Here is a 14,353-nt window from a genome sequence, read left to right as displayed (position 1 = left end):
TAACTGAGCAGGTTTCTGGGTATCTTGAAATAAACTAGAAGATGCAGCCAATGACTATATAATTAGGCTATGGATGCCAGTATTATCTGGCATCCTTCAAGCTTACCTCACACCCAGAACTGAGTTTAGTAGGAATGATGTTGACAGCATCTAGAAAAACACACAGTTCCTCAGAGTAGCTATCACTGTGATGGAATTTCTTATTCTAAAACAACGGAAAGTGAATGGGGAAACAGGCCAAACAGACCTCAGGAAATTTTTCCCAAATCATTTTCTCACTGAGATGCCATCTTTTCTTGTCTTTTTAAATGACTGTATTGTTCATGACATGAAAGGTGCCAGATTCACAATTCTCCAGACTAAAATCCAAATTGCAAAGGGTTCAGAAAAGAGATACAAGAATGTTTTGTCTGGAAAACATGAGAGATTAAAGCAGCTCAGTCTATTTAGTTTAACAAAAAGAAGGATAAGAGGTGATTTAATCACGATCTACAAGTACCTATATGAGGAGATGGTTTTTGGTGGTAGAGGGCTCTTTAATCTATCAGACAAAGGCTAGAAGCTGAAGCTAGACAACGCTTAAATTTTTGACAGTGAGGGTAAATAACCATTGGAACAACTTTCTTAGGCATGTGGTGGATTCTCCATCACTTGAAGTCTTTAGATCAAAGTTGAATGTCTTTTAAAAATATGCTTTAGCTCCACCATAGGCTTGATACAGAAACCATGTGCTGGAATTCTACGGCCTATGTTATACAGAAGATCAGACAAGAGAAGAGGATTGTAATGGTCTCTTTTGGCCTTAAAAATCTATGAAAATCCTCTAGTTACACATGAGGTATAACTGTGAAATTTTGGGGGGACATGGAGCTTAAACCTGTGAGGTGATGAGTATCCTCAACTCTCAACTAAATCAAAATAAAATGCTCTATAATATAGTTCACCTGGCAGTCAAAGAGTGTAGTCTTGACTTGACTGGGAGTCTAAAGTATTCAGGACTTCACTGGAGGTGCTCACAGACTGAAAACCATGGACACCTGTCCTCTACAAAATGCAGTGAGTGGAAAACAAGTTGAAACTTTTTAGTAAATAGTAAATTTGCTGAAAAATGTATTTTTGGTGGTACAAACTATTCATGAATTAAGGTCAAATTCATTTAATAGATTTGGCCACCCCTCACCCTACTCTCATCCCCCCAAAAAACCCTGAAAACAAAAATTTAGAAAGTGTCAACATTGTTTGTTTTGCAAATATCAATTCAAGGGATTTGGGGATTGGTCCTGCTTCGAGCAGGGAGTTGGACTAAATGATCTACTGAGGTCCCTTCCAACCCTAATAATGTATGATCTAAATCACCATTTTGTTTCAAAATGTCATTTTCAATCCATATCCAAAATGTTTCATTTTTGACCCAAACAAGTTTTTCTGTCCTTCATTTTGTTGAAAAAAACTGAAAAAATGCAAGTTTCAATTTGAAAGTAACCAAATATTTTTTTTTAGATTTTTTGGGTTTGGCCACTAAACAGAAAAGACAATTATTCACTTGGCTCTAAATGAAACTAATAACTCATTTCACATAGACCACCAACCAATCGTATTGTTATATGAAAGGTTTTGCAGCCCCATATCAGCCTTCTTAGCCATCCATTCCCTTGTTTCTTGCTATATTTAATATGGCATAGCAATGACTAATGTTCAGTTTGTGAACAAACACAATGGACCAACTTTCCCTTTAGTTTTTTAGTCAGGAATACAAAATCTCTTGGAACATACATGAATAAAATTTTATTGGCCCATGCATTATGTCTATCTTTCTAGATTTGTATAATGGCACTCATCATTGTAGTAACTGAGTGTCTTCCATGCTAAGCAAACACAGTTATTATAATGCAAAGTATTGGACTGGGATGGTGCACAATGTGCAAGGATTTGCTTTGATGATGAAGATAATGATGATGAATTTATTGAGTTTCAGTTTCTCTCACAAGTTTGTAGCCTACCCATCTACGCATGTGGAATTTTTAAATGTTCTCAGCTTTGCCTGTACGTAACTCTTTGAAAGGAACCTTTATATTTTTACCACATGAAACATATTTTTCTTCCCCCATATTTTAAAAAAGAATTATAAATATTTGTGAAAGTAACTGGGGTGAATTGTTGGAGACCACTGAAGCCATCCATTTACCCACTGAAGAGATACAACTTTGGCTGTGGCCCTTCCAGCTTCCCCATGCTGCCCTGCCAATAGGCCTCAGCATCCCAGCTAGAAATGCAAGAGTAGTTCTTTCTCCATGTCTTCACTTCTGAGATGCCAACATAAATGCTGATTGGTGCCAGTTAATGAATTGGTGCAGTGGGTTTTCCAATGGGAGGGCCCAGGGGGCAGGGCAGGTGGTGCTGTTATACCAGGTCAAGGTTCGGCAGCGGCCTGCTTTGGCAGCATCATGAGCAGTGCTTGTGCATAGAGATGCAACATCATGGCCATGTTTTGGTGGAGCAGCAGGCTGCCTGCTGCCACCAACACACAGGGGATCCACCCATGGATAATGTAGCTTGGGTCTCACCCAGGCCCAGTGGAGACAGAGAGATTCCAGCTGGAGGTGACAGCACACAGCAAAGACCAGACACTTCCCTAAGCTGCAGCACTGGAGGTTTCCTCCTTTCAGAAACATAAATTCCCAGTAGCTCCCCCTTCCCTTAGGGCTTGGAAAGGGAGAGTGAGTATCCCCTGGCTGCTGTACCTCAACATCCTCCCATAACCTATTCTAAGGCCCCAAGCCATACCATTCGTCACCCTATATCCAATCTAAATCATAAATAACCAAAACTTCCCAATATCCCAGTAAGTCATTCTTCTCTTAACTGAAAGGGTACACGTGTCTTCCTGCTCTTTCCTACATGGAAACTTTATACTAGGGAACCAAAATTAGACTCTCTTTTCATGTCCTCACTTATGGCCGGTTTACCACATGCTGCCCTCAAGAGCTTATGCATTTAAGCCTGTTACATCAGGACACACTCAGCTCTGGATGCATAATCGCTAACTGGCAGATCCAGGTGGACATTTCAGCCAGGAAAAGCAAATTAAAAAACAACTCCCTTGAACAAGACACCTTGATAGTGTGTGATGTATCGTACACCAGAAGAAAGGAACAGCACTGGAGCAGAGCTTTTGGAGATAATGCTGTGAAAAACCTGCCTACAGTTAGAATGGAGGAACATTGTATGAAGTCTTTCTTAGCTCTGTTTGCCTAAAGAAGCCTTGTAACTATTATATTACAGAACTCAGCCACTGGAGTAGTGTTGATCCTGACACTTTAAATGTGCTGTAAGCATGCCTTGGCTCTCAAAGTGGCTCCAAAGAAATAACGTGATGAAACAGTAAATGCTATATAAAAAGGTAGATAAGATAGATAGATCTGCTGGAAATTTGTTGTGATTGGCCCCTTGCAATCTCCCACACTTTGTCCAGTATTCAGAAATACTAGACACAGTGGTTCTCAACTGATTTACCATTGTGGGACACATATGCAGCTCTATGTTTTTATGTGGGCTGCAGCCACACAATTGATATATTACCTATATGGCCTTGAGGATGTCACATGGGCCACAGCTGTGTGCTGATTGGTCCGCAGTCCACGGGTGGAGAACCCGTGTATAGAGGAACATGACTTACTTCAAAACTCATCACTGCTGCCATGCCTGAATCAGCCAGAGGGGTCACTGTTGAGGCATTCATTCCCTGCCTCCAAGAGATGAACTAGCCTGCTGCCTTCTTCCTGCTGCCAGCCCCCTGGGAATAAGAAGCTGGTAATCAAGTCTGCATTTCCATCATGGCCATTCAGAGCAGAGTTTCATTTTCAAAGAAAGCCATTTAGATGTGAGAATAACAATATTTTGCATTAAGAATATTAAAGCCCCTCCCCAATACTAATTAATTAAATCGCCCAACAGTCTTCTGAGGTGGGTAAGGGTTATTATCCCCATTGTGTAGCTGGAGAAACTGAGGCATGGAGAGGTTAAGAATTGCCCAAGATCACACATAGAGGTTTCTGGGACAGGAGCTGGTTATCTGGCCTTAATGTGTCTCTATGTTCTACAAAACATACCTGCTCCTGACTGATTCACTGTTCCAGGTGATGTATTATAATTTGGTTGAAGAACTTCAGAATGGGGGACAAGGATCAGCCTCTTCTCCATTAAAGACAGAGATGAGCACATTATATCAGTCTGGTCCTGACAATAGGGAGTCTGGGTTACCTCTTTAGAAGGGATATTGGCCTGACCACTGTGTTTCTCCTGGGCTGCTTAACCCCCCCTTTTCTTTATTGTGGTTCCAGTGCATCAAAGAAACCTGCAGATCTCTGCATACATGCTTATTCTGCACAACATAGGGCCTCTACATATGTATTACATACAAAAAACAACCTTAAAAGAATGCTGAGGATGCTGTTGGGACACGAGGGAAGGCTAGCCTGGCCCCTCTCTCTCTCTTCTCTCCCAGGAGTTAGGGCAGTTCCTGCCCCATGTGGTGCTGCCAGAGGAGACAATGAGCCTCCGTGGCCATGTGCTGGCCTCTTGGGGGAAGCCCAATCTGACTCTTTCTCTCACCGCACCTGCGGTTGGTGGACCTCTGGTCCCATGTGTTGTCCCCCCAGGGAGTGTGGAGAAGAATGAGTCACAGGGGCCTGATACTAAGAGGAGAGAGGGAGGGAAAGGGAAGCCTGGCCTAGTTCTCTTCTCCCTCCAACCTCTACTACACCTGGTCTGGCTCTTAGGTATTCTCACTGCAAAGTGGTTGTAAATATGTTGCACCCCAAAAGTTTGGCTTCAGGATTATTTGCCCTCCTCTACTCCTTCTCATCTAAGGCAGGGTGACAGGTGACAGCTGTGGTGGTTGCGGCTTTGTGATGAGGAGAATGGAATGCTACATACTTGGCCCAAACCACCTAATTCATTTGACATAAGAAACTGAACAACATCAGATATGATGTTTCTTCTTCATTACTCTGCAGTGTGGAACAAATGTCTTCCTCCTCAGTGTGAAGAACTCACTTCACACCCTGAGTTTTTGGATTTTATCTATGTTGCAGCTGTCATTCTGGAAGGTTGCTAGGTCGGAGGCTAATTTTAAAAAGACATGTAGCCTATGGATTGGGGTGGGAACCAGGTCACCTTTTATCAGTCGATCTTGACTGTGTGTCGTTCAATATCCCATTGTAAAAATGCATCTAAAGCCATGCCAAATCTTCATGAAATGATGTATCAATATTTGACTAATTTTACCCTATGCAGGTTTAAATGCCCAGTATAATCCAGAATATTCCAGTGGTATGAATAAAGGACTGAGAGGCAGGAATTAGGCAGGCAGATAAATTGTGAATACTGTGATTACTGATGCTGATTGGCTGTGAATTATGCAGTCAGTTACGCTAAAACATCGAATTTTCCTTCCTCACCTCAAACTCTCTTCCTCTAGTCTCTCATTTGTTTCCTCTAGCTACTCTGGTTTGTTGTTCACACTGCAAATTCTCTGGGGTAGGAACTACAGCAGATAGCACAACGGGAATCTGACTTGAATGACGCTTTTAGCTGTTGCCACAATATACAGGATAGGAAATACTTCATTCTAGGTCTGGTTCAGACATTGACTTAGTAGGTAACTTCAGTAGCAAATGTTTCAAGCAAAAATAAATAGTTATTGTCCTAATTTATAATCTACACAATATCCTGATTGACTTGATTTCTTCCCTCAAGTAAAGGTTTTGATAAGCTGGAGTTTGATTAGAGCTGCTAAAAGGGACAAGTGCAACTACATTATCTTAACTTTTGAATAACACTTCCAAGAGAACTTAAGGCAGAAGCACCAACCCTTAACTGAATCTAAGATTCCATTTGCCTTGAACTAATAGCTGAGGAATTCAGTATAACTTCTACCCCAAGAAAAGTGAGATAAATGATGTGTACATGTCTATCAGGTACGATATTTGATCATTTACCTTCTTGGTCATCATTGATCTTTAATCACTTATTATGTAATGTTACACCCAATACAGACTGCAATCGAGGAAAAAACATAACAGTCATGCAGCCTGCAGAAGCAAGAAGGTAATTTGTCTCCAGCAGGAAGGTTGCTCTTTTCTGCACACTTCATTTACAGCATCATCTATCATCTGTGAAAATCGCCAAGAGGCAGCGGGAACAAAGTTTAGCTGAAGTCACATGAGGCAAACTGTCTTATTAGAGTCTCATACTGATAGTAGCCAAATCCTAAAAATTTCCCAGGGCAAAGACACATGTAAAGCAATGCCAAGTCAGTCAGTCTAAAACGGTTTTTAAACTCTCACCCAGTGCTATAGAGCAGACTGATATTGCTCATGCTACCTCTTTGAACACTACTGTGCTGGGATATCAATTACAGTTGCAGATTACAAATGGGTAACAACGTGGTCCTTGTAAGGAAAAGCTAAGCAATTTTCATTTGAGAATCAGTATGTTCCCTTATTCCTGTCAGTGTATCCTGAACTGCTGATGACTTTTTCTAGGTTGTGAACCATCCATTTATTGGGGGGAGGGGGAGAAGAAAGGAGTAGAAAAAGAAAAATTATTTCTTCACTAAGAAACTTTCAGATCCCGTGAAACCTGACTACAGCTTGGCATGTTCTTCCACGCACAGCATGCAAAAGTAATAAGATTTCATGATGTGATTATTGGACTCTGTGGGCCACAGCCATCTGCTAAGATGGGGACGTTCTGCTCTCGGAACATCCTGGTTGTAATTTGCACGGTCCTTGAATTCTTGAAAGTTACCAGGAGTTCTAACTTAGTGTGGATATCAACTGGCAATTACAGCATGAAAAACAAAATGACTCAGCAATTTGGTCTTCTTACGCAAACTGATTCCAGAGCAGAGATAGTCATGGTTTGTATTTAGCTTTCTCACCATCTGTAACAGGGATACTGAATTTTCCAATCTGCTGAAGACCTAAAACATAATTATTCCTCCTCAAACTGAATGCTGCCTATCTGACAAAACACAAAGCCCAGTGATAGCAGACAGGATATAATCTTCTTGATTCACAGTTACAGTTGCGTTCAGCTTTCCATTAATAAAAATCTCTAATGGCTACACTATTAATGTGTGACGTCAGGGCTGGCTCTAGGCACCATTGTCCCAAGCATGTGCTTGGGGTGGCACTTTTCAAGGGGTGGCACTTCGTCCCCCTTTTTTTTTTTTTGCTCGGGGCAGCAAAACACCTGGAACTGGCCCTGTGTGCCGTAGGCAGAGTTCAGTCCCCTACCAAAGCCCATGGAGATTCCCTGTGCAATGACAATTTAGTCAGATTTCATGCAGGGATAGTGAATGGCTAAATATGAGGAGTGGGATTTTCAAAAGCGTGCAGCACTAGCCTACCTCTTCTCCCATTGAAATCAATGGGGTAGGAGTGGTTTATCACTGACTTTGCTATAGCTCTTGGGCTGTGATAGCTTCTGAGGAATTTTCATCCATGTAGTCAGCTTCATTTGATTGGCTTCAATTGGAGCATTACACGCCGAGGGCTGGTAGGAGTGGCCCTATGGTATCTATTTGGATTATAAAATTTTAGGTCCTATGAGCAATTAAGTACAACCAACATTTTCAAACTTTGGGGCTGTGGAAATGCTGCACCTCTGCAAACCAGGCTAATTATTTTGGTGCTCACAATATTGATACAGGGGCTGGACTTTAGTTCCCAAGTTTGGAAACTTTGGCCTAATTTAACATTTTTCAAATATTAGTAACATTTCATTAGCAACAAAGTATGTTGCGGAGGGCCCATTAGAATGACAACAAGGACTCATTGCGGGTCTGAAGTGGCTGTCACAACAGCAAATGTATTGTAATATACATGAAGGACGTCTATAAATTTCAGATGAGAAGTCATGGCAGGGGTAAAATGGACAGCACTTTGCTTGCCATACCAGCCACGTCCCCTCATTTCTTGAATGGATACCTCTGGTGATCTATCTGATCTCACTCCACCATCAAGCAGTGTATGGATACAAAGACCTACTGCACCTATGCTCACCATGAAATCCTACACTGAACTAAGGGTTGGGCTCTGGGATGAACTATGCATCTGCAAAATGGGGGAGTAAGAAATCCTCTTCTGCCTCTGCCTTGCCTACCAGGCCCTTGGACAGGGAATGGACTGGTAGAGATGGGGGGCTGAAGAGAGCTTTGACTTCTCTCCCCCACCATTCCAGCCAGCAAAGCTGAGCCAGTAGTAGGTAAGGGAATCATAATTTGTCACTGATATGAGCCAGCAGAAAATTAATAACGCCCCCACCTCCACACTAAGGGGAGAGAAGGGAGGGAGTTGTGACTCCCTGAGCCACAGTTCCTTCCCTGGGAAGCTCCTGGGGCAACTCCACCCTTCGTATGGGCTGTGTTCTTGTGGCACAATCTAACTGTAAAGGAGAAGCTTACTGTGGAAAAAAAATGGACTTGATCCACAGTTGGTGTAAATGGACCATGTTGATTTACAACAGTTGAGAATCTGATTCATTATCTTTCGGAGCAGGGAAGTTGGGCATTTTTTCCTTAATGACTAGGGCTATGTCTTCATTACACAGCTTACAGAAGTGCAACTGTACTGAGGCAGCTGCACCATTGCACGGTCCCTAGTGTAGCAGCTCTATGCTGAGAGAGAGAGCTCTCCTGTCAACATAATTAATCCACTCTCAAAGAGCAGTAGTTGCTATGTAGGTGGGAGAAACAAGTTCTCCCAATGACATAAAGCACTGTCCACAGTGGTGCTTATGTTGGTGTAATTTATGTTGCTGAGGGGAGTGGTTTATTCACACACATTCAACATAAGTTATACCTGACATAAGTGTAGTGTAGACATAGACATGACTAAGGTGCAGAGTGCTTTCTGCAGGCAGCTCTTTGTGTTGCATTCATCTAAGAAGTAAGAAAAGAGATCACCACCATTGGATGTGTCTGCTCTGGTAGCAATCAATGCACAGTGCCACAGTGTATGCCACTGATGAGGACAAATAACAAGCATCACATGGGGAGAGGTGCACCATGCAGCAATACTCTTCTGAGTATATGTCAAGCAACAAAATGAGAGCTACAAAAGTCAGCCGTATCAGGTCACTCTAGGACATCTCATGCGTTTGGAGTTTATCTATGCAATATGAGCCTAAAATCTCTAATCTGAAACCAAAAAACACATGCTGTTCTGAGTCATCGGTATACTAAAATATATATTTTTCCATAGAAGTATTTCTGATATCAAAAAGTAGTAATTCTTTCATGTTAGAGTAATATATAACCCACCTAAAATTTCATTATTACCATTGACAGAAGGACAGGTGTTAACAGCTGGGAGGGGGAGAAACAGGTGTGGGGAACTGTGGCAAAATTTGAAGGGGAAACGTGAGTGACTTAGTCTTTGTTCTTTATTGTAATAGTAATTGAATTATCAACTGCATCCTACACCATTGCATCAAATTATTTCACTCCCCCATGACCTTCTCCTCACTTTCACCTCCTACTATCATCAGAAGTATCTATTAATCCCCAGGGCAATAGCATTTCCCCTAATATAAAATGGATTTAGATTTTTAGCAATCAGTGTTCTAGACCAAAGGGTATGTTAATTCAGGAGACAAGACAACAGGACATGGATGTGAGAAATACAGATTTGTCAGCAAAGAAAAGGAAGATCTCTGCTGTTCAATTAACCTACACTGGACCCAACACTATGAGAAAGTACTGTGCATAAAGGGACAAAATTTTCTATAACAGACGGCACTCGGCCTCATGCTATTACTGGGTTACTGCTCACGAGCTTGTTTACCTCCCATACAGAAACAATAAAATTGCTTATTTATTTTAAAGAGAGAAGTGGAAATGCTTATTTACCAAATCAATCAAGGCTTACTAAGGCAGAACAGCCACAATCCTCACTCCCCTAGAACATTAGATACTTCACTGATTTCAAGTGGCAATTATCCAGTGCATTTTTTTTGCAGCCCACTCTGACTAGAGGCATTTAATTTGCAGATTTTGATGAAAAATGTCGTATTTTTTAATTGCCTATTTCACCAAACTGAATTTTAAAGCAAGTGATTAACCAGAAGCTTCTTTTTTTCTCCAAGTTGCCTTGGGCAAGCAAGAAAAATATTTGTCAAGACCCAAGTCTGGCTATTTCACTTTTGAGCTGAGAAATGCACAACTGCCTTCAAGTCAACATTAAGTATAACAGAAACATGACTATTATTTAACCATAGCTGAAAATGTCAAAAACAAACTGTGCCTGGCATTTTGACAAGACAGTGTTGAAAAGGAACCACTTTTCAACACTTGGGAAACTGTAGAACAAAACTGTATAGTTATGACTTGGCTCTGGGTAGGACTGTAGAGGTTTAAGTTTAAATTCTCAGGATTGTGTTATTAGGGAATACTAAATTATTATCATTTGTATTCCAGTAGCACCTAAGAGTCCGAGCCATGGACCAGGACTCATTGTGTTAGGCACTGTACATACTGAGAACGAAACCCTGCCCCAAAGCTAGATAAAACAAAGCCTTTAGTCCCAATCCTACAAATGCTTACAGGTATGTTTGGCTTTATGCACGAGGTCAATGTAACTGTCACATGCCTGACAGTAAGAACGTATGTGACTTTTTCTGGATTGGGACGTTAATTATGACTCAGTGAGTGTTTGTTAGAAATAAAACAAAAATATATTAAAGTAGACATCCTCCCTAGAAGTTTAATCAAAATTTGATTTGGTACATTTTTATTAAAAATAGTATTGTAAAGGGGAAAAAACTTTTGATACTGGGAAAGCGTAGAAAAATTAAAATCAAATATACATTCTGCCAAACAGAAGAGCAACTTGAGGGAGATCGTTTTAACCATGGGGTTAAGAAGTGGCAGTTCTTGTGATCCAGAATATTGGGTTGGTCAGTACTAGAAGCAGATAGTACTCTCTCTATATGTTGATAGTTTTAAAGAATTCTACTTAGCAGGATGGACAAGGTGTTATGCAATTAAAACACTCAAAAGCATCAAATATATGCTCTGCATTGTACAAGCAACTGTTGACCAGCTTCATGTAGGTTAACTGGCTGCATTTCTCTGTGCTTCACCAAGATTCAGGTAAACAATTTCTAACCTGTTCATTTCACCTCACTAGGCACCTTTGATATCAACCAGTTTTAGATCATGTGTCGTATCTCACATAGATTTGTCTGTACAAACATATTTGAACTGAATTTCAGAGTTGTCAGTTGTTGGCTTCCTGAGCAAAAGCTATAGTCCAACAATTCACATCCATTGATCCTCAAGTGAAGGATTATGATTTCTTCTCTCTCCAAACTCCTGCCTATAAACCTTTAACTTTGTACCAAATAAAAGGACAGTTGCACAACAGATCTCTGCTTGTTCTACTAGCTATTTTCTAATTCAGAGTTTAAGTCAAAAGCTACTAAGAGTTATGAAGGCTGAACTAAATGAACCATTACTCCAATCCAGTGTGAAAATTCTTATGTACTAGGAGCCCTGAAGACTTCCACACTACTCTTGGAGCTTCAGGGAATCATCCATACAAAGAGAATAGGTATCCTCAGAGCAGAGAGATTCCACATACAAAGAAGTATTTGTTTATTTTTCTGATGATTTCAGGAAATATATTTCAGTTTCTAATGCCCAGGAGAACTTTCCCTTCACCGACCCACAGTTGAGCTCACTGGATCAGTGCAATGATCAGGCTCATGAAGAAAACTTTACCGTGAGCAGATACCCACCTCAGAGATTTCATTTCTAGATTTCACCAGCTCTCACTCAGGCCACCTCTAACCGTCTGTGCTTGTTACATTGCTTTTGGGAAGCCAGTGGCTAAATGTGGGTCTGAAATCACATGGAACATTATTATTGTTTAACTGAAGAGACACCAGCCCAAATCAATCTTGAGCTGAATTTCCTACCAGTGAAATATCAAACAAAAATGCATGAATATGGCAATCTGTTGTGACAACAAGCTCATCAATAGCCAACACTTTGCACTCACATCATCATTACGCTGATCTGCCACATCTGATGCTAACAACTTCGTCCCTCTGAAGAGTTGACATACCCTATAAAAAGTGCACCTTATAAATCACAGAGAAAGATGTCATCTTCCATCCATGATGAAAGAGAAGAAGGGAAAGGCAAATTTCACAGTTTGTTCTTGTTTTTCTAGGTACATTTCTGACTCCTTATTACCTTAGGAAAAGGACTGAACAATTATGGTAGTATTCTTGAGCATTCTCAACCATGGTGGGCTAAATTCTTTGCGGTGAAACTGCTGCAAATCCACTGAGGTCAATGGAGCTGTGCCAATTTAGCGGAGGACTTGGCCCTGTCTCAGTTCATTCGGCAATGATTGTACTCAACGTGCAGTACAGAATATGCATTTGTTTTTAAAAGGAAAAAAGTGGGTTCTTTCAATGCTAACCCACCCTATAAATAGTCCCAGTTTCCCAAGAACTAAAGTGCCTTTAAATCAAACTCATATGTGTAACTAGTTTGAAGGGGGGGCAGAGGAAGAGAAAGGAGAAGAGGATATCACTTTGCCTTCTTTGGTATTTTTGAGTGATAGGGGATTTCAGCAGTGGAGGATGAGCAAATGACTGCTTGAAAAGCAAGGCAGCCTATGTTTCAATTGTACATCATTAAAACACACAATCAAAGTTATTTCTGCCCCACATAAAGCTGATGTACTCTCACATTACCAACAAAATTACTGGGGATCAGATCCTCCCAAGACTGTTTTTCACTGCTCCAGCAGATACTTAAGTTGCCTAAAGACTGCAGCTAAAGAATGGCCTATGCTAAGGGACAGCTGACCTCTGTTATAAGGTGGTATTCCAGGTTGGATTGGGGATTGGGGTGGGGATGGGATGGGGCGGGGATGGGATGAGGCTGATGCACAACATACTCTGCCAATTCTAGGCAGCAAAGCTACTCCTTAGGAGCAGTTACCCACTGTCATAATTTGAAGCAGACTCAAGGATCAGAAAGCGTGTCTGTATGAACACTGGATCTGTGGATTTGGCTTCCAATCTTGAAATTTAGGCTGTGAAAAAAAGCCATTTATCATTTCAAGCTTTCTTGTCCCTTACTGTTCGTTGTATAGTCCTGTGCAAAGTTTTGTGGTTTCCCTTCCCCAGAGATGGATAAATAATTTGTAACAATTCCTTTGCTAATTTTTGTTTCCATTTCTGTTCACGAATTTTCACTGAATAATTCTTGCTTCAGAAACTAGTCACAGCAAATATTCAAAAATCTGAAATTCAAGCTGCTTTTACCACAAGGCATATTCCCGTTCCCTGAGTTGCTGAGCATAACTTCAAGTGAAGTGTACAGACACTCACATTTACAAACTCAATATTCCCTTTCCGAATATATTTTGCAACCTTTGCTTAAATTGCACTATTTCAGCAAACATCCCTCCCAGGAAACTTATTTACTAGCATATTCATAGAAAGCTAACACAACAGAGGCGTGGGCATAGCCAACGAGAATCTCTTTTAACGTTTGGATGAATTCTATTTATCTGGGATTTGGAATGTGGTGAGTTCTGTCTGGGAGCCTAAAACATAGGATTTTCTGAGCTCTCAGCTAGTAGACCTGTAATGTATTTACTAGTTTCTCTCTCCCCTATCTTCTCTTTCTTACTATTGTATTTGATTCTTTGAAATTATGGTACACTGCGTGCATTAGAAAATACCTAGAGCAAAAGTATTAACAGGACCGTTAATCTTTTGTACCTCACACCTCAGACAGCAGGGTTCTAGTGACTGCTAGGAAAAAAAGAAATCCCTTTCTAAAAAAAATGCAAAGCTGCCTTTTGGCCTGGATTTAAGCCTGCTAAGGGAGGTCAGGAGAGGACTACTGCTTCCCCTCAGAACTAACTGCTTTTCAGGAGTCAATCCACTAACTGCCAGTATGCTGCCTGCAAATCTGTGCATAAAGTTTATACTTTCATTTAAGGCTGCTACTTGCCTGCTGAAGAAAATTCAGGACAAAGCAGTAGGTCCTTTTGCTCAAAACATGATCATATACATAGTGAAAATGCAATGTGACTGCATGAAATAATTAAACTAAGTAATATTTACTATTCCACTGTCATTAAGTAGTTGGATTTACCTTTCATTTAAGATTTAGAGTTGGACATTAAATTCCAGCATGCCTCCTGCTTTGCATTTAGTGCTGGCATTAGAACTAACAGCACTAGATGATTACTCCCACTGTGAGGCACACACTCCCTCCTTCCCAGCCATGGTTGTACTTTTACAAGTACTATATTTC

The sequence above is a fragment of the Chelonoidis abingdonii genome, chromosome 10, assembly GCF_003597395.2.
Source record: "Chelonoidis abingdonii isolate Lonesome George chromosome 10, CheloAbing_2.0, whole genome shotgun sequence".
In the NCBI taxonomy this organism is placed as follows: Eukaryota; Metazoa; Chordata; order Testudines; family Testudinidae; genus Chelonoidis; species Chelonoidis abingdonii.
The sequence above is the reverse complement of the archived record's forward strand: the minus strand, read 5'-3'. Positions refer to the sequence as shown.